The sequence below is a fragment of the Phoca vitulina genome, unplaced genomic scaffold, assembly GCF_004348235.1.
Source record: "Phoca vitulina isolate PV1807 unplaced genomic scaffold, GSC_HSeal_1.0 scaffold55, whole genome shotgun sequence".
Classification (NCBI taxonomy): Eukaryota; Metazoa; Chordata; class Mammalia; order Carnivora; family Phocidae; genus Phoca; species Phoca vitulina.
The window spans coordinates 4,217,639-4,241,576 of NW_022589758.1; the positions used below are offsets into that span (position 1 = coordinate 4,217,639).

At 46.0% G+C, this 23,938-nt stretch overlaps 1 pseudogene; it reads left to right on the plus strand.

Moving 5' to 3' along the window:
- Positions 1-23,938, plus strand: part of LOC116622854 — a 48,235-nt pseudogene that overhangs the window by 17,762 nt on the left and 6,535 nt on the right.

A 23,938-nucleotide genomic window follows, 5' to 3' on the forward strand; every position in this document is an offset into this window, starting at 1 on the left:
TGAGTCTGGTGCTAAGGCCAAGATTTCTAGATTAAGTCTCCCATGGTCCATTCTCCTTCATGATTCTAACCTTATTTCTCCCTGTTCAACCATCTCACACATGGTCTGTGGCCACCACTCCAAAAGGCAAATGCAGGTAGGGCAATTTTCTGCACAATAGATAGCCCCATTACTGCAGAAGCTTCTCTAAATGACAGACATGGGGGGCGCCTGGGTGGCTCAGTCGTTAAGTGTCTGACTCTTGGTTTCGGCTCAGGTCATGATCCCGGGGTTCTGGGATGGAGCCCCACATCGGGCTCCCTGCTCCACGGGGAGCCTGCTTCTCCCTCTCCCACTCCACCTGCTTGCGTTCCCTCTCTCTCTCTCTCTCGCTGTCAAATAAATAAATAAATAAAATCTTTAAAAAAAATAAATGACAGACATGTAACCATTTTGCCAAATGTATTCATTGTCTATTGCTGTGTAACAAATCATCCTAACACTTGGTGGCTTAAAGCAATAACCACTCATTGTCTTCCAAAACTTCTGTGGGTCAGGAATTCAAGAGCAGCTTTGGTCAGGTGGCTCTGGCTTAGGGTCTCTCATAAGAATACAGTCATGTTGGCTGAGGCGACAGTTACAGCAGGGCTCGACCGGGGCTGGCCAGTCCGCTTCCAAGGCAGCAGATTGGTGCTGACTGTTGGCAGGAGAACTCCGATTCTTTCCATGTGGGTTTCTCCCCACCAGGCTGCTTGAATGTCTTCATGGCATGATGACCACTTTTCCCAAAGCAAGTGATCTAAGACACTAAGACACAAGTCCCAACACCCTTTAGACCTACTCTCAGAAGCCACACAACCGATACTTCTGCCATATTCTCTTGGTCACACAGACCAGCCATGAATTCACCTGTGAGACAAGACTACATAAAGCTGGGAACACCAAAAGGCAAGGATCACTGGAGGCTGGCTCCACACCAAATACGCCAAGGCTCTCTATTCCCTCTGTAAAACACGCCAACTGAGGTCCATGGCCCACTGAATGCCCAGAGCCACACTCTAATCCCGCACACACTTCTGCTCCCACTGTTTACACTTACTAAGAGCTGATCATGGTTGCTTCCAAACCTGTATATGACAATTGTTCCAGTTGTTACTAAAATTAAGTAATTTATACAACATGTGAATTATGAAATATGAATGCAAAAAGGAGCTGTTTTTATGGGAGCAAAGTTGAAATTCTGGAAGATGTAATAGTAGCAGGTAGCTAAAAATGCCGTTGAATCATGAGTCTGCCAAACAACCATAAGAGATTGAAAAATCATCAAAAAATTGACAGGATTGGGCACTAAGCTCGCCTCACAAGTGTCTTAAAGTCTTGCCCCACTTCCAAAACTGGAAATCATAGACAGTGTATTTTAGATACAGCTCATGCAAGAAAGAAAGCCTGCAACTCTCATCAGCTGATTTTTATTCAAAGAAAACAACTTGGCTGTACATCAAAAGTTTAGTGAATGAATGTTTATTTACATGTTTTAAGTTAAATAAAATGTTTACAGTTTGCATGTCCCATTTTTTTAAAAACGATTCCTGGTTTTAATTATTTTTTTCAATTAACCAACCAAATTCTGGTTCAGATGGATGGGTATGAAAGCATCCATTATAAATGGGAAGCTGCTCCAGGAAATAGCACTTTTGTTTAGAAGGAGGAAGGGGGGGGGGGGCGGCGCCTGGGTGGCTCAGTCCGTTAAGTGTCTGACTCTTGATTTCGGCTCAGGTCATGATCTCCGGGTCGTGAGATCGAGCCCTCTGTCAGGCTCTGCAGTGGGTGCGGAGCCTGCTTAAGATTCTCTCTCTCCTTCTCCCTCTGTCCCTCCCCTCCTCTAAAAACAAAAAAAAAGGAGGAGGAGGAAGGAAGGACAGAGCTAGAGAGAATGAGGAACTTGACCATCTGGTTCTAGAAAATTCTGAGACTGGAAGATGATTTGTCTGTAACCTCAATTACTTGCTACCAGCAAGGGAGAGCCACAGCTGTACTAGTCTACACATGCCTGGGCCTTCATAATATCTCTTGGGGGCTTCTTTCCCCTATCAAGGCAGTGCCTGCTTTTTATTTTAACCTGATTTTACGTGCATGCAGCGGTTAGGAAAAGATAGAGCTTTCTGGCCACCAGAAGTTCATACTCCCCTTTGGAGTTGTTGCTGAGAAATGGTTACCCAGACGGGGAATATGTTCTCCAGCCCCACATCCGGCTGTGGCCCTGAAGCCAATTCTCATCAATGAAATATGACCGGCAGTGATATGTAGCACTTCCGGGCTGGGGTTGTGAAGAAGTACATGAGCCTCATCTGTGGTCTTTCTCCTTTGGCTGGCTGTTTACACAGGACTCAGAGACTCTGGGGCACAGCAGAGCCACAAGGTGGAAGAAGCCTGATTCCTGAACCACTCACTTGCCGTCGTGAGCTCACTCACTTGCTGACGAGGAACACCTACAAAGGACTCTTACATATCAACACACTTGGATTTGGAGAGTTGTTTGTTATAGCAGCTAGTGTTACGTCACTTTAACTAAAAGAGGGGTTGTTCACCCTGAGACTTGCCCTTCTTCATGATTCTGTCCCTCTTCCTCCTCCTCCCAGCCTAGCCTCTTCTTTTCCATTGGGATTATTCTTTGGTATGTACTGTGGATTCTTCACTTGAGGTGTCTATACGATTATATGTAGAATACTATATCCATCAGTGCATTTTCCTGGGAAGAGGGTCCACTGATTTTGTGGGCTTCTCAGAGGGGTCTGGGAGCCCCTCAAATTATTTAGAAGTACTGCTCTAAGAGATTCGCCTTCAATGTCTTATTCCCAATTTAATCCACGACCTTAATTCACCCTATGATTTGGAGATCTACCTGTGGTTAACCCACAGGTGCAAACCGAAGTGAAAGGGAAGAGCCCCAGTCGGACTGTGAATGCAGATGCGCAAGTGCAGCACCGTCGTGAATAGAACCGAGTGGGCGGACAGAGGAAGCTGAACTGAAAGCCCCCTTTGGGATTTATGAAGTGGCTGCCTTTCTCCTGTTGCCCCAAAGCATACCCTGGTGACCTCAAAGAGCTACCGTGTTCCTTCCCAACAGCCTAATTTATAGCCGAGAATTGAGGAGATATGCTTTTGTATATTCTGAGAAGTAATTCTTCCCTAGCTCAACTCTTATTTCCTGAGAAGTTTATGCCTAGCAAAACCGTGTTAATGGCAGGGCAGTTAAAAATTTTTTTTGACCTGCAGGATTCTGCAAAGGGCCTGGAAATATGAGACAGTGGATCATGTCTGTCCTGAGCATTGAAAATTACTGGGTGAAACTAAGGGTCTCCAGAGAGTTCATTATTCATATGAAAGTGTCTAGTCTCCTCTTCAGAGGCCAGGAATGACCTAATTTCTGAACCAGGGTTTGAGAGAGCAGATGAGGGTATATCATCTTCATCCTGAAGGAGCGTGGAGGACAAGGGAGCTACCACATAACGTCCCCTTCCCCCGAGAAGCAAGCATGCTGGTAGCAGGTAAAAATGTTCATCTAAGATAAGGGGGTGTTAGGTGTTAATCTTTTAGGATCCCTCCACCACGTTTTTAACTAGGGTCTGCCGATACCTTCTCCTCTTGCCCAGTTTTTAGACAAAGCTTCATATCTCTGTTCCTTGGACATTCCAGACCTTGGTCTAAACCTTAGACTGTGGTCTAACCCAGTGGTTCTCCAAGTATGACCCCTAGACCAGCAGCATCAGCAAATCCTTGGGCCCTACCCCAAGCCTAGTGAACCAGACACTCAAGGTGGGGCCCCACAGTGTGTTTTAACAAGCCCTCCTGGTCACTCTGATGCACATTCAAGTGTGAGAACCACTGGACCAATCTCTACCAGAAGTCCGCCCTTCACTTGCCTAAACTTGACCCATGTGGTCTCTGAGTTGGTCCGTGTTAATTTTCCCCCCAGACCGAAGTGGTGTAAGCAGGTCTGAAGGCACTTCAGTTTTGTTTGTTTGGGTTTTAGTTTGTTTGTGTGTCTGCTGTCACCAAGATAAGGCTGTGTTGTTAGCTCCCCTAAGGTTCAGACAGTAGAAAGAAAGTGACCTGTGGAAAAATGGATGCTTTTGTAACCATGGAATGCATTCAGTCCAGTCAGGCATTTCCAGGTCTTCTTTCTCCCCAGCTGCTTCTCAGAGGTCAGTTCCCTCTTAGCTATAACCCGTGGGCAGTCCTGCTGGGTACACACACACTGCAGAGAGGAGATTTCTCCCTAGCCCAAAGATCTCCTGATAAGCTCTCTTACTTAGATCGACTCCCTTAGATCGTGTACCTTCAAATACTCATGTTTGCCTTCAGAGTTTATTAGAAGGAAGCCTGCTTCGTAGAGCTCAGGACTTTAAGGCACTCATTTGAGACAGAAGGGCCCAGTCGTTGCACATTCCTGGCCACCCACCCCACCCCACTGGAAGTTTCCACACGTCTCTTCCTTCTCTCATCCCCGTGTACTTAGCTCATCACTCTCTGCCTCTTTTCCTGCCTCCTCTTCTTTTCCTCTGTCTGTGCTCAGCAGCTTCTAAGCCTGTGCTTCTCAACACTTACTTTGAATCATCGGGAAGTCTGGTCTAAAATGTAGATCACTGGGTCCCACTCCAGACCCCCTGAATCTCGGCGTCCCAGGAGCCTAGCCCAGTAACCTGACCTTTGAGCACGTGCCACAGGAGGCTCTAAGTCTCACTGATTTACCCAGCACCGGTCCAAGGGCTCTGAGGATTGGCGGCTGTGGCATGTCTTAGGCCTTGGGATAGCATTCTGTTCTATGGACGGGGTCTGAGATGGGCTGGGTGACTTGTCTGGCTGCATTTGCTAACAGTTACCTGGCTTCTTTGTGGTCTCAGTGTTTATTCAAAGTGGCTCTGGAGAAAGGCTGATGGAAATTAGAGGGATACTAAAGCCTGCCCCTAGCCTGGCCATGCCACACAACGGTACCACCTTCCAGTCTACTCGCTCACGGGCGAGAAAAGATGCCAAAGCCCAGGTGATCATCTGATTTGTGCTTTGAATGAGACAGACAGATAATTTTTTTTAAGTCCAGGCTCTTAACACGTGCACCTCAATACTGCATACGAAAACAGCGATGCATTTCCATCAAACCTCAGGGTCTATCATGCCCACTTTCCTCCCTGAACTCGGGACTGAAGAATCTCCCTGGGGTGGACTTGGATGCCCTCCTTGTGCTTGTAAGTGCCCGTAAGAGATCCTGTTGTCATCCTTACCTGTCCTTCTCCCTCTACACACCCAAGTCTGCTTACTGCAAACATCTCCAGGAGAACGTCTCTAGAAGAACATGCTTAGCAGGTGCTCAGGGCAAGATGGAAGTGCTGGAGAGTGCATGCCCCTGGAAACAGCCCTCAGACACTGACAGATGGGAGTTGGTGGAGAAAGACCCCAGCTTTCTCATCCCACTGGTGGGGTAAGTCTGGAATGTCTCCAACACTACCCTTGAGAGTTTCCTACCTGAGAGGGTGGGTTGATCTCCAGGAGCCCACATGGTAACTTGCTTATTGTCACGTGCAGTTGTGGCTTCCTTCTCTCCCCTTCTCATGCCTCCACTTTCCAATCAGGGTTTCCTGGGACTGCCTTCCACATAAAAAACTTGCATTTGAGTCTTTGTCTCTGGACCTGCTCCTAGGGGGTAGCCAAACCAAGACCTTCCCCCCCTACCCAGGACTTAACAGACACAAAAGTGAGCTAACAGCTCACAGTGGACCCTGGAACTATGAGAGACAGGAGTGGAAGACAGCAAACACCTAGGTCCATAGCATTTTGGCCTCATGGTGAAAATTATCTGGCCGATTTCTGCTCCCTCTTCTCTGACCTCCATACAAAATCTGCAGATGCCAGGGAAACTTCATGGCCTGATTCCACTGCCCCTCCTAAATAATGAGCCTTTTGCTCCCTAGAATGGCCAGGGCAGAGCAACAGCCCTGGTTTGTCCTGCTGCAGACTGAAGCCTCCACATTTGACATTAGGAGGTCGAGATCCAAGCACAATTTGGGGTCCCACAGAGTCTCCAATTCACATCACGAAAGTCCTTGGAAGGTAAAATGTTCCACATTTGTTCATTCCTTTAACAAATGTTTATGGAGCACTTACTGTTAGTTGGGGTCTGGGGGATACAGAGAGAGTGTGTGTAAGTTAAATCTGATCAGGCTGTTGCTAGATGGAACTCCACCAGCCTCTGTCCTGCGGGTCTCTGCCACATGTCCCCATCCCCTCCTGCCTGGATGAAGCCAGAGCCTGCTGAATGGTCTCCCTGCATTTAATTCAGACCCATGTGCTTCCCCCGCTACCCTGGGAGCAGCATTACCCTTCTGAAATACAAAGCTACATGTCATCCCTCTGCTCAATAACCTTCAGGAGCTCCACTTCGCCAGTGGAATAAAGTACAACCTCTAGATTATATATGCAGCCAAGGGCTCTCAAGTCTGGCCCCCTATCATTTTCCTAACCTCATTTCCCACCACCTCTTTCCCTTTCCACCAGGTAGTTTGTGCTCCCCCAAACACTCCAAGTTCTTTCAGACTGCTGTCCTTTTCTGCACATGCTGGTGCCTAGGCCTGGGTCACACTTTCCGATTTAGCCAAGCCCTGCTCATCACTGAGCACTCAGTAAGAATGCCACTTCTTCTATGAAGACTTCCTAACCCCTCCTTCAGCCTCTGACAGCACCAACAGCCACATCCTCTGTGTCCCTTGCTGTTGTCACACATATGGCAAATTCAATACTGATCACACTGTGTGGTCGTCGTTTCTGAGTCTGGCTTCTCCCTGAAGACTATGAGCTTGTAGAAAGCAGGTCCATCGCCATTTTGTTCATTTTTGTACCCTACCTGTGGGCTAAAGATAATGCCTGGAACACTGTACATTTGTAAGAAATTTTCGTGAATGACTACGTGGACCTCAGAGAGCCAAAAGGAGGTTGCTCCAAGATTTGAGGTCACCAGGGTGCTCCGAAGTGCTAGGAGCCAGAGCGGAGCAGTTAGATTTTTATTTCCCCCAGGGTGCATTGTGCTGCTCCCCTGGGACTCCACTGGCAGGAGGAGGCAGGAAGCTGATCACACTGCAGCCCCTGACAGACATCCACAGGGAGCCCTCAAGTCTGAGGGGCGACAAGGAGGATTAAGGCGGGGGGGAAGGAATGAGATCAAGGAGGTGCATCAGGCCTAGGGGAGTTGAAATGTCATTCACAGGTGGAGGGGAGCGTCTCAGAAGGCACAAGCCGAGTTCTCTGCCAGCATCCAGAGAACAGAGGCGACGAGGCAGTAACCTCACCAGTGCTCAGCTGAAGCCAGCAGCCGCCTCCTTCTCCCAGAAGCCTGGCACAGTGCGGGCCTGCACCCCCTTTGATCACCCTCAAACTAGAAAAAAAATAAATAAACCACACTTTCTCACTCAGCCCAAAGACCACTTCTTCAAGGCACAGCCCAAAAGTTTTCACTGTAGAGCGATCTGGGCTTTCTAAGTGCTTACTGCAGACCAGGCGAGGCGTGAAGCTTGGCATGAAGTGCTTCCTGTGCATCATCTCAACGCACTCCCACAGGGAATCCTGGTTGGTAGAGTGTTGTAATCACCCCTCCTTTTACAGATGAGAAACCGGAGGCTCAGTGAAATTAAGTAACTGGGCCACATTCACATAGCTAGGAAGTAGCAGAACTGAGCTCCATCCCAGCTCTCTTGGACCCCATGAGATGTGCCTGGAATTTCTACATGCTGCCACGTTGAGTACAATGCCTTCCCTGATGCGCAGGGAAAGGAGGCTGGAGAGAAACAAGGTAGGGGCCCTGGGTCCTGGCAAATGGCCACCAGCTGGCACCCAATTTTCTGGACCTCAATAATGTCCTCAAAGGGCAAGTGTGTGTGGATTGGAGCAGGTGATCTGTAAACCTCCTTTAGATTTAGCGTTGTATGAGTCCACGGTACAATCACATTTTCTGCTACGCATGACTGCCATGGATCAGTATCTGTGCTCTACAAAAAGACAGACGGGTGGGAAATGAAAGTGAGTTTAAGCAGTTGGCATATCCCTGAATCATGGTATAAGGAAGGGCTTTAGTTGTCATTTTTAGGCTGCTGCATTGATAAAGCTTCTTAAAGGACCAGATTTTTAGCCCCCTTGGTACATTCTGGTTGTTAAGTGTTAACCCCTTGGGTTGGATCTGCCCATGTCAGGCTATCAACTTTCTCAGGACAGTAACTCTTTAAATTGCTGTGAGTCCCAGCAAGTATCATGAATGGGCAAATGAAGAATACCTCTGGGGATGATGATCATGGTGGTAATTTAATAACTGTGCTTTCAGGGTTATTTGGGATTTTAATGATCACTAGAAAGTGTCCCAATTACTACTACTGCATAACAAATCATCCTAAAACTTAGTGACATAAATCAACACTTATTATGTCCATGGATGGACCCTGTTGTCAGCAATTCAAACAGAACAACAGTGGGAATGACCTGCCCCGGCGTCATGTTGTCTGGGACCTAAATTAGGAAGACCCAGTGGTTGAAGGTGACTGAGTGGCTCGGGGCTGGAATGACCTGAAGGATCTTCACTCACATCTGCAACTTGGTCCTGGCTGTTGGCTGGGACATCAGCCGGGTCTATTCATCAGAACATATACACATGGCCTCTTCATGTCGCTGCTTGGGATCCCTCACGCCACGGTGGCCTCAGGGCCGTCAGATTTCTTTCACGGCAATTCAAGGCTCTAAGTGTGAATGTTCCAGAAAGCAAAGCAGAAGCTGTACCACCTTTTATAACCTAACCTTATATGTTACTTCCACTTCATTCTGTAGGTTACAGGTGAGTCATGAAAACCACATAAGGTTCAAGGGTAAGGGATATGGTCCCCACATCTGGATGGGAGGAGTGCCCAAACTACACTGTATTTTCATTCTTCCACAGGGCAGGAAATGTGTCTTAGTTATCTCTGAATCCCTACCATCTACCATGGGGCATGGCACGGAATAGGTGCCCAATGAGTGACTGGCAGATAAAGCAATGAGTAAGTGAATGAAGGAAGGAAAATTCACACCACTTAAGAGTGTCTCTCTGAGAAGTGTAGACATGTAGTCTTTTCCACCTATTTTTTTGTTTGCATTGCATTTGCTTATGCATTTCAACAGTCAATAAATCACGGCTTGGGAGTGACTCTGCAGAGTGCAAAAGAGGTTAATGGCATTATGATAGTTAGGCTTTTAAAGATTTACTTATTTATTTGGGGGGGAGAGCGCACGAGTGGGGGGGGCGGTGGTAGGGGCAGAGGCAGAGGGAGGGAGAGAGAATCTCCAGCAGACTCCCCACTGAGCACAGAGCCTGACACTGGCCCCATCGCAGGACCCTGAGATCATGACCTGAGCCGAAATCAAGAGTCGAGCACTTAACTGACTGAGTGCCACCTAGGCACCCCGATAGTTTGGTTTTTAAGGAACATTCTATGGGGGCCCCTGGGTGGCCCAGTCGGTTAAGCGTCTGCCTTCGGCTCAGGTCATGATCCCAGGGTCCTGGGATCAAGCCCCACATCAGGCCCCCTGCTCAGCGGGGAGCCTGCCTCTCCTTCTGCCTGCCGCTCCCCCTGCTTGTGTACCCGCACTCTCTCTCTGACAAATAAGTAAATAGAACTTTTTTTTTTTTTAAAGGAACATTCTATGGTCATTAATTTTTCCTCGACCCATTATGGTCTCCTATTTTTGAATCTGTTCCATGGTTTCCAACAGGATGGTTCAGAAATCAACTTCCACCATAACAGATTGAACATTTCATGGCAAGGTCTGAGCTGACTTCCCCAATCGGTCTGCCCAGTTCTTCCTGGCTCCCAGTCCTTCCTTGCCCATGTTCTAGCTGAGTCCTAGCCTTTCCCTCTCTTTTCCCTCCCCACCTCCTCTCTTGTTTCTCCCCTTCTCTTCTTTCTCCTCTCCCCTGGCCCCTGCCCACCCTGACTCTCCTGCGGCTCCTCCTTCCTCTGTTGCTCCCCCCTCCTCCTCTGGTCGTTCCCTGCCCCTCCCTTGCTTCTTCAACCTCTGCCCATCCCCCAGTGCCACCACCTCTAACTTGGGGATCGGAGTGTCTCCAGCATTGTGGGAGGAGTCAAGGACGCGGGGAAGCCAAGCCACCCATCCCCACCAGAGAGAGAAGACCCAGATTTGGATTAGAACCACTGGCCCCTGGAATTCTCTCCCTCACTGGTTTGGTATATAGCATTTTGTCACTTTTATGGGCACAAACTTATGATGTCATATGAAAGGCTTAAAGCTCCTTTGGCTGCAAACTAGCACTTAAAGCCCAACCTTATGGAGACACAACAGAAAATAATTCTTTAAAAAGAAAAACCATGACAGTGGGAATTTGCCATTCCCAAATTAGCATTTGGAAAATACTAGTCACACAAACATATGCCAGCAGAGACCTCAGAGAGCATCTTGCCCAGCTCCTCATTTTACAAACAAGGAGCTGAGAGCCAAAAAAAAAAAAAAAAAGAGCTATAACAACCAGCATTTACTGGGTGCTGACTCTCTGCCCCAGGCGCTTTATTACTTTATTCCAGTTGTGCAACAACCAGATGAATTACAATCATTAACCCCATTTCCAAGATGAAGAAACAGAAGTTCAGAGAGGGTCAGTAACTTCTACAAGGTCACGCAGCCAGAAAACGGCAGAGCAGAAATTAGAACCCAGGATCTAAGATGAGTCCAAAAGCTACGCTCTTAACCACTAGACTAAACTGTGTCCATGAGCGATTTTTTATCCTCCCCATACCCAGGGCCACATATACCAGTGTAGCTGATAGTTATACCAATTTCAGAAAGATAAATTGAGTAGTGCTGGAATTCAACAAGTGATGTTACAGTTCAAGTCAAAGTCAAGGTCAGACTTTGTTAAACCGAATTCTGAAAGAAGAAACTCAGAGCAGAGATCCCCAGAGACTTCGAGGATGGTCCTTTGTAGGAACAGCTATGAGTGCAGAGTGAGCAAGGAAATGGCTGTATGGTTTACTGCGTTTAAGACTCAGACTTGAAGCCAGCATCGCAAGGCTCAACACCAGCTCTGCTTCTTCCTAGCTTGGCTGCTCTGTGCCTCAGTTCTGTCGTGTGTAAAACAGGAAATAATAGTTATCTGCCCGATAGGGTAGATATGAAGAACAAATAAGATTAATAAGCATAAAGTTCTTAGAACAGGGTCTGACACAGAGTAAGCTCTTCAGAAGAAATTTGCTCTTACTCAGTGCTGTATGTTCTCAGCACATGGAAGGTGTTCAATAAATATGTGGTGGGTACATGAAGAGAAATATATTACTAGTTCTAATGGTACTCATCTGTTCTTCATCCTCTCAAAACAGAAAACAAGAAAAAACCAGTTTCTCCTTGGATTTTACCTTGCACTTTTTCCATATGTCAAAGGCCTGATTCTTCAGTGACTGAAGCCACTTTTCCTTGGCAAAGCAGCTGTTTTCTACTTTAATCCTTTTTTGAGGCCCATTTTACCAAGGAAGTGACATCTTAAAGATGTGGAAGACCACAGCCTCAGGTCTCTTTCAGTTACAACTGTCAAAACCCCAACCCAATCTAGAAGAAGCCAATTGCTGAATTTATGCACTCAATTAAAAACTATAGGGATGACTTCAGGCATGGCTAGATCCAGGGGTTGGAACGACGTCATCAGGGCTCTGCCTTGTTCAATCTCCAGCTCTGCCTTCCTCAGTGATGGTTCTTCCCAGGCAAGGTCTCCCCTGTGATGGCCACATGGCCACCTGCAGTTTATCTCCCCAAAGACTTATATCCCCAAAGCTCCCAAACCAGGAGAAACAAAACACTTCTTTTTATGATCACTCCAGCCAAAGTCCCAATATTAGCTCTGAGTGGACCGACTTGGCTCATGTGTTCATCCTTGAACCAATCTCTGAGACACTCCAGAATGGAACACCTTAACTGACCAGGCTTCATACATGCGTCCTTCACCCTGATTTCAAGGGCTAGAGCCAGGCCCACATAAGCTATCAGACTAAGACCGAGGAGCACCTGGCTGGCTCAGTGGGTAGAACATGACTCTTGACCTCGGGGTCATGAGTTCAAGCCCCACATTGGGCATAGAGCTTACTTTAAAAAAACAAAGACTAAGACTGGGATGCTATTCCCAGTGGGAGAGAAAGTGGACTGGGCAGGCTCAATGAAGCCATTAGTAGGGTGCCCAGCAAGTCTATACTTACAAAGGTACTGGATATGCAATCCCTATCTTACCGAAAGCTTCTGCTTTTCACCTCTTCCTCCAGCAAAAAATAAAATTTATATCGAGAAGTAGTATACCTATGAACCGAAACAAATGCTTCACCAAACAAATTTACTTTTTACTACCTGTAATGCACCCTGATAGTTTCTATTCTACTGTATTGTAACTTATTCCATTATATTCCTTCCTTTCCACTTCATTCCATTTTATTCTGCTCTTTTTATTAGGGCAATGCTTACTAGGTGCTGAAACAAACAGCCCTTAAATCTCAGCAGCTTAACAAAATACAAGTTTATTTCTTATCCATGTCCTAGCCCAGTGCAGATCAGGCAGCTCTCCTTAGTGGCTTTCTCCCCACCCCAGAGATCCAGACTCTTTCCATGTTATGACACCACCACCTTGAACAAAGGATCATGGTAGAAAGGAAAGGGGGGGAGGGAAGAGAGTGGGGTGGCCATTGGGGTGGGAGCAGGGAGAGTCACTGAGAAGATTTTATGATTAGGCTCACAAGTGGCTAGCCTCACTAAGTCACATGGTTCTAACCTAACTGTAAGGGCCACAGGGAAACAGTCTGAGTACCCAGGAAGGGGAAATGGGGTTGATGAGCTTCTAGGCAATCTATACCACACTACTCTCTTCTAGTTTGTAAAGAAAGAGGAAGTGTTGGTTCTGACTCCCTCTGTGGGATTCAGGACTCTGTAATGGCTGCAGGGCCTGAGCTGGAAAAACCCTGCCCTCAGCAGCCTACCTTGACTTTTCTGCCTTGTGGACGAAGCCTTTCTTCACTTTTGCCTTTCTGTTCTTATCTGTCATGGGACCTGACTTCTTTGTCCCTGGTGAGGAGACTCTAACTACCTGCCTAACCACCTTTGTCCCTGCCCACCGAAATCTGTCCCGGACTCTGACTCTTTGCCTGAGAACCTTCTGCCTTGGAAGCTGGACTCCTTGAAGCGATCTGTGGCTGCTGTGGTGGCCATGGCTCCTGGCCCCTGCCTCATGCTGTCCCTCTCTCTCTCTCTCGTCCTGTCTGCTTTCTTACTCTGCCCAGCCCTGGGGCCTGTGCTGAGCAGTCTCTGCTGCCATTTCCTGTCCTGAGCCGGTAAATGACCAGCTTCTTTGGGGCAGCTGATGGCCCCTCCAACTATGGGACTCTGCCCTGGCTCCGGCCTCTGCCTAGGTCACGACTGAAGTAAGTGAGCCAGCCAGGCATGTAATAAGATCACTCTCCCCCCGCCGGCTACTATGGTGAGTGGCCTTGGAATCTGAGTCCAGCAGCATCTTTATCGCCCCAAAAGGCCTCAGGGTTCATTATCTAAAAAGCACTGGCTATTAGCACAGTAGCAAATCTGTTACCATAGAGAGGAGCTGTCTCTTTAAAACCAAGTTGGGGGGCAGTGGAGGCTAAGACCTTGGGCTTCCCAGTTAAAAGGCCTTCTGGTTCTGGAAGAATTGCAGGCTTACTGCTGCTCACGCTGATAAACAATTTTAGTCAATACTTAAAAGGCGCTTACCGTGCACTAGACACTGTTCTAGGTACTTTACAATATTAACCAAGCCTCACGGAAACTCTACAGAAGAGGAAACTGAGGCTCAGAGAGGGCAAGGATCTGCCCAAGGTCACGCACCTAAAAAGAGTAAAGCCAGGATTCAAACCCGGGCAGGCCAGTTCCAGATACTGCCTTCCTGACCACTAGGTTATCCTGTCCCCATGAGAATAATTTTTCATTGTATATAATACTTACATGCTGCTTACAGTTCTTGAAATGCTTCCACATACTTTTCTGACCCTCACAAGAAGCTTGTGATCTAGATATTAAGAGGAGGATGAGTATTTCGATGCTGCTTTGGAGCCAGCTTCCAAAGGCCAATTGTTAAATTTTTAAGAATTTTGCACCCCAGCTGTAAACAGTGGTCATTATTTAAAAGGAAAGTCTAGAAATTTACAATTAAATAAATTATATTCAAGCTAAGGTAATAAATACTTAAAACCGGTTACTTCCTCATTCTTTTGTTACATTTTACTCTTCTCCAGGCACTTGAGATTATCCGAATCTCTACTGTACACGTGCAGGTGGAAATAACGTGTGATTGGCACCACGGGGCAGTTCTTCCCAACTCCGCTTTGGGTGATATCACTCTGGTAGCTCGAAGTCAGCCACGGCAGCTGGATTCACACTAGGAAATCAGCAGATGCTGCGAAGGAGTGCCCTCCCTGCCCGCCCTCCCAAAGGGGCCGGGTGTTAAATATTTACCAGCACGTCCCTGTTCCCACGAGTCTGACCCTCTCTGCTCCTTGCTCATCGCAGGTGTGTGCTTACTGTGGCTTGTTTTCCTGCCCTTCTCAGTGTTGGATCTCCAAGGTCTAACCTGGTCTCCTTTCTCTCAAATTCCCCATCAAGACCCCATCCCAGTCTCCTGAGCCTCCCCAATTCCCTCTCTCTCTTTGCGTCCCACTTCCCAGAAGGACCTTCCCAAGCAGCCCACAGCTGCCCGTACTTGGCCTGAGTCCACTGACATCCAGCCAGCCCCATGGCCCTCATTCCTACCAGGGCCAAGTTCTGGCTTCATTTTTGCAACTTCTAAGCATAAAGACCCACCCACCCTCCTATTTTCCTTCTCAGACATGGGAGTCAGTGAGGCCCGAAAATGTTCCTGCTCCAGACTTCTCTCCCACGGTCTGACCTAGCCGGGTGGGCAAAGGGATGGTTAGCTTCTCTGTGTGTGTTCTCTGGGAGCCGGTTGCAGATCAAAGAATGAGAACGGTCCTTCCCTAGTCTTAATGCAGAACACCCTTAACCATGCCAAACACTCCTAACCAAGCCAAACGCTCCTGTGGGCAGCCTGGGCCTTGACTTATGGGCATCCAAGGGATGCCGGGGTGTTACTGACCCATCTGACCACCTAATAAGTACACAATGTACGTTCATCTTCATTCTCTCTGACATGTAGTTATATTTTGTTAAAGTTAAGGATTCCCTTTCATTCACTATTTCCTTTACAGCCCCATGGACTTGTGGGAATTCTCGAACATTATCACTATATATGAACATATATAGGGTTCATTGCATGCCAGACACTGTCCTAATTGTTTGAATAATCCAAAGAGGTAGGTACTATTATCACCTCCATTTGAAAGATGAGAAACTAAGGCACAGAGAGGTTAAGTAACTTGGTCAAGGTCACACAGCTAGTAAGGGAGAAGCCAGGTTGTGAAACCAACTGGTCTGGCTTCAAAGCCTATGCTCTTTTTTTTCTTTTTAAGATTTTATTTATTTATTTGAGAGAGAGTGAGAGCAAGAGAGATCACAGAGGGAGAAGGAGAAGCAGACTCGTCGCTGAGCAGGGAGCCCGATGTGGGGCTGGGTCCCAGGACCCTGAGATCATGACCTGAGCCGAAGGTAGTTGCTTAACTGGCTGAGCCACCCAGGCATCCCAAAGCCTATGTTCTTAATGGATGTGCAGAAGTGATCTTAAATCTAACTGGCTGTCCTCTAGGCTTTGACAGTATTCTGTTTATACCAGGGTTAAGTTCCCGCATTTTGGGGCACGACTCTTGATTTCAGCTCAGATAATGATCTCAGGGTCCTGGGATTGAGCCCCATGGTCTCCATGCTCAGCAGGGAGTCTGCTTCTCTCCCTCTCCCTCTGCTCCTCCCCAAGCTTGCACATGCACGCACTCTCTCTCTCTCTCTCCCTCTCTCTCTCTCTCTCCCTCTCTCTCTCAAATAAATAAAAAAATCTTTTGGGGCACCTGAGTGGCTCAGTTGGTTAAGCGTCTGCCTTCAGCTCAGGTCATGATCCCAGGGTCCTGGAATTGAGCCCTGCATCGGACTCCCTGCTCATTGGGAAGCCTGCTTCTCCTTCTCCATCTGCAGCTCCCCCTGCTTGTGCTCCCTCATGCTTTCTCTCTCGCTCTCTCTGTCAAATAAATGGATAAAATCTTTTTTTAAAAAAAGAACTTACTGCATTTTATTATCATTATATGTCTACAAGTTTGTCTACACCCCTCCCTACAACCTTCCACCTTGAATCCCTTAATGAAAAGAATGTCTTGTTTTTATTTTTGTCCAGGATCCAGGGCAGAGTCCAGTATGTGCTAAGTGCTCACCAAAGGTTAGTTCAAATGAATAGCTCCTCTCACTTTCAGGATGAGAAAACATCATTTTTAAGTGAGGCCCAGAGATCTGATAGAAAAGATGACAGAGGCCAGGCAAGAACCCAGGCCTCATGCCCCTAGTCTGGCACTTGCTTTGCCCTGCCTCCCTGTTCTTGTTAGCTTTGAGGGCTGGGGGCCAGGTTATGGGGACCTAGAGCAGCCCCACCCACCATATTGGAATGCTGGTCAGTGGCTTCTTCCAGAAGACAGTGTGCTTGTCCCAAACCCACACCCAGAAGAGACCAAGAAAAGACAAATGGCCATCGCGGTGCTAATCACTGACTGCCAGCACAGGTGGGCACAGCTCGGGCAGGAGGCCAGCCTCCAGCCTCACCCGATAAGGCTTAAAGACGTACAGATGCACAGAGCACCGAGGGCTTAAGAACGGGAAGCTAGCTACTCCTCGTTTACTTTTTATGTGCATCAGGATTGTTCTGATCCAAAGCCCATCAAGGAAAAGGCAGAAGGATCCTAAATCACAAATCTGCCCCCTAGCACACACACATTTTGTCCAGTCTCCTGAGCAGATTAGCTGGATCTTATCCACCTTTTCTTTAAGCCTTGGGCTGCAAATGGCTGTTTTCATCCTTACCCTGAAGGGCACAGAGGAAAAAACTCCTGTTTAATGTAAATGCAAATAGCCAGAAAAAGAAAGGGGTGTGTATGTCAGGCTCTGTGTTATTTTATAAAGCATAAACAAACAACAAGTAAACAAAACAATACCAGCGATTTTAAAAATTCAGTTAACCTCTGTGATATCACAAGGTCTGCGTAATTCATAGGAACTATACAATGAAATGTTGATAGTGTCTCTAAGGCCCTGGCAAAGCTTGAAGTACCTTTGACAGATCAAAGAAAAAATAAAACATTACTCCATTTAGGTGCAGTGTTATGGATAGCTTGGCATTAGAGTTCTTTGGAAATGATTAACTCCATGTGGTATTGATGGTAACGATCCATTTTCTGGCATAATGAATTAGGCATTCCTCCATTGTTCTGCAGCTTGGCTGCATTCTGTGTATATATATCAATGGCAACTTTTTCAAAATACCTTTCAGTTTCACACACACACACATGCGCGCATGCGCCCACGCGCACGCGCGCACACACACACACACACAATAAAAACACGCCCTACAGACTGCCAGAGGAGAGAACACGAGCCTCAAAGCTGATTTATTTCTATCACCCCGAGTAACCTATTTCCTACCTGAGACATGAAACCACATCAAGGGGGGGCGGGGAACGTTTTCACTTCTATGAACTGGGAGGAGGGAAATTGCTTCTCTTCAAGCTGGGAGCTCAGAAACCCTTGCTGAAAAGTGTCCATTTTTATCTATCATTTTCTCCTTCTGAAAAGCCCTTGTTTTTAAGGAATAATTCTTCCAACAAAGCCTCGCCCATCAGGCATCCCACTCATGATTAGTTACTCTGTGAAAATGAGAAACAACCTCTAAGTGGCTGATAGACTTTAGCAGCAAGAGACAATCACAGCCTCTAATTTCTGAAACTCACAATTGTCTTGTGACTGTGGGATTTTTAAGCTGTAGAAACACCAATAGAAATGAAGTCAAAAGAAAAGTCAGCTAGCGTGATCTCTTGATTAAATTCCTCTCTTAGGTTTGTTTTGTTTTGTTTGTTTGTTTGTTAATGAAGAGCTGCCTCTGAGAGTACTAATCCGTCTTTAACATCATTACATTTCCTTACATTATGCCGTGCCATCTCTGTGGCATTTAAAAGTGAAATATTTGCTTCAGAAAGAAAAAAGATAGGCAATAAAATGTAGCTGTAAACAAGCCTTCATGGCTTTATTTTTCATAGATAAATACACAATAAGTTCAAAGTCGAATGGAATTCCTAAAGCAATACTCCACTAATCTGTATTCGGGGGTCTCAAGCGTATTATCTGTAATTTACAACCAATTTAAATGGCATTAACAGTCTTCCCCTTCTGGGAATTTAAATTTGCATCCTACCATTGAATTAAACAGTGATTGCATATTTTCTATAGGGGACGGAATGCTCTTTGATGCTTGTTTTGAATAATGAAGCATCTATTCATGCACAGGGTGCAATGTGCTCCTTTGTCCTCACCGTAATTGAAGCAAAATGTGAGTTAAAGAGATTTTTCCCCTTAGCCAAAGGTTTGTTGATTGGTGTCTATTTTCATCTATTCAAAATTAAGAAAACAGTCATCTCTCATTGCCCTGGAAAATCATTTACCCAAAAAGGCCCTGAATGAAGGGAGGTCAAGTTTTGCCTTATTTGATCTTTTCAAAGATGGAGCAGGATGTCAGAAAATATTGCAAACTAACCTTTTGGGGAATACTTTAAAATCCCTTTCTAGGACCAAGAGAATTAGAAGTGGAAGACAGGGGGGAAATATAGCCTGTTTCTAAAGTAAAAAAATTTCAATTACCTCACTCCCCCCACACCAAACTATACTGAGACAGGAAGGGAGATTGCTTGCAAATCATAGAATCCAAAGCCTTAGAAATCCGGGGATGGCACACTCGTTAGGGTACCGTCCATTTCCTATGGTGCACCCACGCCAGACATCAGTAATCAATGATAGCTGTCTTTGCCATTGAGTGAAGACAGAACCTCATAATCAAGTACTCTGGGCAGCCACCCACCACCACCAGCGGGCTCCCGCAGCCTGTCGTAGGCATCACTACATCCCCGGGGGCAGAGCACCGGGTAGGCATTCAATAATTACTTTTTTAAACTGAATGAATAAGACAGATACACACTGTTAAGCCTTCACCATTATGGAAAAGAAGTTCCTTCTTTGAAAATGATAATCCCCCTGACCCAGCTGAACAGAATTAGACAAAGTCCAAACACAATTTTAGCATCTGTTTACCAACGCCTTCCATCGGGGATAGGGAAAATCATACATATCGATAATACCAACAAGAACAAAGCATTTATGAGAAGAAATTGTTTTCAAAGACCTTAAAACCTTTGGAAAAGATCTATTAATATACAACTGATACACAATTGCAAGCCATTATTCAGCAGGGGTGACTGAAGAACTTACTCTGCTGAATTTGAAACAAAATCGTATTGAAAAATTGAATAATTCAGACATTTCGAGAATTGAAAGGGGATTTTCTGTTTCTTACTCGGTATTGGCATTCTAGTGTATCTCCCTTAAAGAAGTAAAAGACTAAGTGCTCCTGACACTTATCTAGAGAGTATCAAATTTCCTTGATATGAAATATTGGCCTTTTTGCTTCATAATAGGACCCACCTCCAGGATTTAAAAAGAGGGAAAATATAAAAATTCAACTGCCCCACATTGTTGTTTTTTTTTTTAAAGATTATATTTATTTATTTGACAGAGAGAGACATAGCGAGAGAGGGAACACAAGCAGGGGGAGTGGGAGAGGGAGAAGCAGGCTTCCCACTGAGCAGGGAGCCCGATGCGGGGCTCGACCCCAGGACCCTGGGATCATGACCTGAGCTGAAGGCAGACGCTAAACGACTGAGCCACCCAGGCGCCCCTGCCCCACATTGTTAACATTAAGTATATCCCAGCGGTTCATCCAGGGACAATTTTGTCCCCTAAGGGACATTTGGTAATGTATGGAGACATTTTTGGCTGTCACAAATGGGAGGTAGGCGGTGCTAATGACATCACTGGGTAGAAGCCAGGGAAGTTGCTGAACATCCTATGATGCTCAGGACCCTCCTGACAGCAGAGGTTAGCCAACCCAAAACTCAACGGCACCGAGGTGGAGAAACCCTGGTCTATTCCCTCCACCTCCATGCTCATATCAATTCAGCCCTGTGTTGAATTTAGAATGCACCCATCTGTGGCACATCAGACATTTAACTGTGGTTACCGGAATGTTTTATTTCTCTCTTTTTTGTTAAGCTATCTAGTTTCCTTGGATGGAGGGAAAGGTAGCTCCTGAGGTTCCTCTTGTTTGCCTTCTCCCAGAGACAAACCAGGGATTAGCTCAGGTAACTTAATTCTGGGATTTTCAAAAGCACTGAGAAGGGCTTCAGGAGCCCCGGGGGTCTCAGATACACTCTATTATGCTGCGCACTGGTCTAATACAGGTGAGTGGGGGCATGGACCGCCTGCTACTGCCTAAAGCTGAGGATGGCTTCCCTTTGAAGGTTTATGTCGCCGTTGTAGAGAGGGAAGAGTGGGATTTTTTGGTTGCTGTCGTTGTCTTCATTTTTATCTGTTGTTATTGTTGTTCCTCTACTTATTCTAGTTCTGCTGCCAACCTGCTCTGTGATGCTGGAACTTATAAGCACATTGCTTATATTTTCTGCCCCTTGGCTCGTCAGTCGGGTATGTGGCACTCACACTATTCCACTGGGAGAGAGAAGGGGAGAGTAAAAGCCAAGATGTTTCAAGTGCTATCCAGTGGGGCAAACATTTCTAGCTCCGTGGGGTAGGGACTGTGTCCTGGTTAGTCTCTAGCTCCAGAACCCATAGGTTCCGTGCTTACCACAAAATAGGTGCTTAATAAATAAGCGTTGGCAATAATTTGGAATCTATTTGGCAATATCTACCAACGCTGAACAGTGATCTAGTGATTTCACTCCATGGTATGTACCCAAAAGAAATGGGTACATATGTCCTGTAAAGACTAAGTACAAAATGCTTCATAGCAGCTTTGTTAAAAATAGCCCCCCCCCCAAAAAAAAAAACAAATCCAAAGAGCTCACACATCCGTCAGTGGGAGAAATGAAATAATAGTGTTCATACAATGGAATGACTGGAGCAATAAAAAAGATTCAACTACTGCACATAAAGCTCTCAGCAGAGTGCCTGGTAGTACTTAGTACTCAGGACTCAGTACTGAGGGATGTGCAGTAATGACAAGAATGACGATAGTGATGGTAATAGTAATAATTATTGAGCGTTCACCATCTGCCAGGCACTTTTTAGGGGGTTTATACATACTTACTCCTTTCACTCTCAGAACAACCCGATGGAGCAGTTTCTACTTCTATTACCATTTTACAGAAGAAAATAGTGAGGTACAGAGAGGTTAAGTAAAATTTTGTTGAGCTAATGTAAATAAAGATATATTCTGACCCTTTTTAAAAAGTACCATATATAAAGCAATATTGGGGAAATTAAAAAGCAACGGTTTGCCTTGTAGTTAGTATGGACATATCTTTTCTCCCCTGTGTTTTAGTGCTTTGTTCTAGGCCTTTCCCTCTTGTACCTTTTGGCCAATAGTATTTTTCAAAATCCAAAGAGGCAGACGCTGCCCTTCGCATTACGGGCTACCATTTGAAACACTCCAGTTTATGGAAACCTGATGGGGCACTTTGCCTTTGATTTGCCTCGCCCGCCCAGCAACAGCGCCACCTCTGGACTGCTGGAAGGCAGTCAGTCTATGAAAACCTGAGGGTGAAGTTTTGAGGCCCGCCAGAGGGAGCGTGGGGACCTCAGCTTCCCTGCCAGTCAGATAATGAAGGCCACACCCCTCCAGGGGCCCAGAGCAGCAAAGGGGTGACAGAAAGGCTGGTCCTCCCACCAGGCAGTTTCAAGATCTCCACAGTGAATATGGTGTCTCTGCTTTACGGTGGGTCATGGAAATCTCGTTTAGAGTGTTGTATGCTCTGTAGTGCCCCCAAGTAGTTCTCTTGTTTGCTGTGATGGTGTGGAGGAAATTAGGGGGCGGGGGAGTCACGAAAGGAATGAGCACTGAGCTCGTGTCTCAGTTGTTCACATCAAATGCTTCTGCACATTACTTTGGACTCATAAAAATGTCTTCATTAGGAAAGAAAATACAGGTGACAAAGGAATACTCACTCCCTCACCCACCCCCCTTCCCACCCTGTCATATTGGAAAAAACTGCCATTGGTAATGACAAATTCCTGTGCACGTGTGTGTGTGTGTGTGTGTGTGCGTGTGTGTAAGCATGGAGAGTTACAATCACATCCTAGCCACCAGTTTATTTATGGTTTGCTCAAGGTTTATTCCCCACCCCCATCCCTGCATTGGCAATGAGAGGGTACTCAGAGGGCAGAGAGGGAACTATTAAATCCCCTCCTCTACAGCTCACCTCAACTCTCAGCGGCAGCTGGCGCCTCCCCTGCGCAGAGAGCTGGCCCTGGCAATGGCGGAGGCCGTTACTTGGGGAGCCAGGGGTTCTGGCCAAGTGATGGACAGTGCCAGCCCTGCTTTCTGGGGGGCTATTCTGGACACTGGTGGAGAGGAGCTCAAACATTCAGTGGGTTCAATGCTTGTAACTGGAGTTACCTGGCTGTGTTTTGTGGGGTCCAAAAGAATAAACTGTCCAGAAAATTTTTTAAAGAATCAATTTGAGAGCAAAAGGTAGTAACTTAATTTTGGAATTCTCAGGACATTGAGTAAAAAGTCCTTTTCTTAAGGAAAGCTCCTAGAATTTTTTTAAATTAAAAATATTTTATATAAGCATGAGTTTTTTTATTAATTGACTTTTAATATTATATAAGTAATGGTCTCTGTAGAACTTATAAAATAGAGAAAAAAAGAAATTAAAGTAATACTCAAACCAAAATTTGACATACAACTTTCCAGTTTTCCCATGGGTACAGGTGTATGTTTCTATAATTATTTTTTAAATGGAATAGTAACGCACTTAGTGATTTATAACTTGCCCTTTTTTTCATTAAATGACATTGCTTGAACAGCTTTTCAGGTTAAGAAATAGACTGCCACACTATTATTTAATACAGCTGCCTAGCATTCCATTGTGTGATGTACTAGAATTGATTTAACCAATCCCCCCCCCTTTTTTTTTAAAATATTTTATTTATTTGACAGAGAGAGAGAGACAGCCAGAGAGGGAACACAAGCAGGGGGAGTGGGAGAGGGAGAAGCAGACTTCCCGCAGAGCAGGGAGCCCGATGCGGGGCTCGATCCCAGGACCCCGGGATCATGACCTGAGCCGAAGGCAGACGCTTAACGACTGAGCCACCCAGGCGCCCCTAGCCAATCCCCTTTTACGGACATGTTTCTGAACTGGTTATTTCCAGTTTCCCGCCAGCATCAATAAAACTGTGATGAATAATCCTGTAAACAAATCTTTGTTCCCTTGCATGTATGTTCTCTTACAAAAATTTGCTAGAATTGTCATTGATGGGGCCAGGGTATTTTTAATGCTTTTATTACTGAATTGCTTCCAGAAAGGTAGTACTGGCCCACTCCTCTGCCAGGGGTGTATGAGAGTAGCCTACTCCCCAGACACAGTGGGGCTTGTTGAAATATTTTAAAAGCCTGTGATTAACTTCTACTGCTTTTTGTCTCATCCTATAATTTCCTCGGCTTCTCCCTGTTCTCCACCCACTGCTCTAGTACTTTCTGAAAGCCAAGAGAGAGGATAGAACCCTGAGTAGAACCCATTAAAGGGAGTGGTTTTGGCAAACTCTCAAGGAATTTCAGTTTCATGCTGGAAAAAGACAACACAAAGAGAGAGCTACCCATTCATTCTGTGCGAGAGGGTATTTACATTACATTTTATAACAGTCATAAATAAAAATGGCATCAATC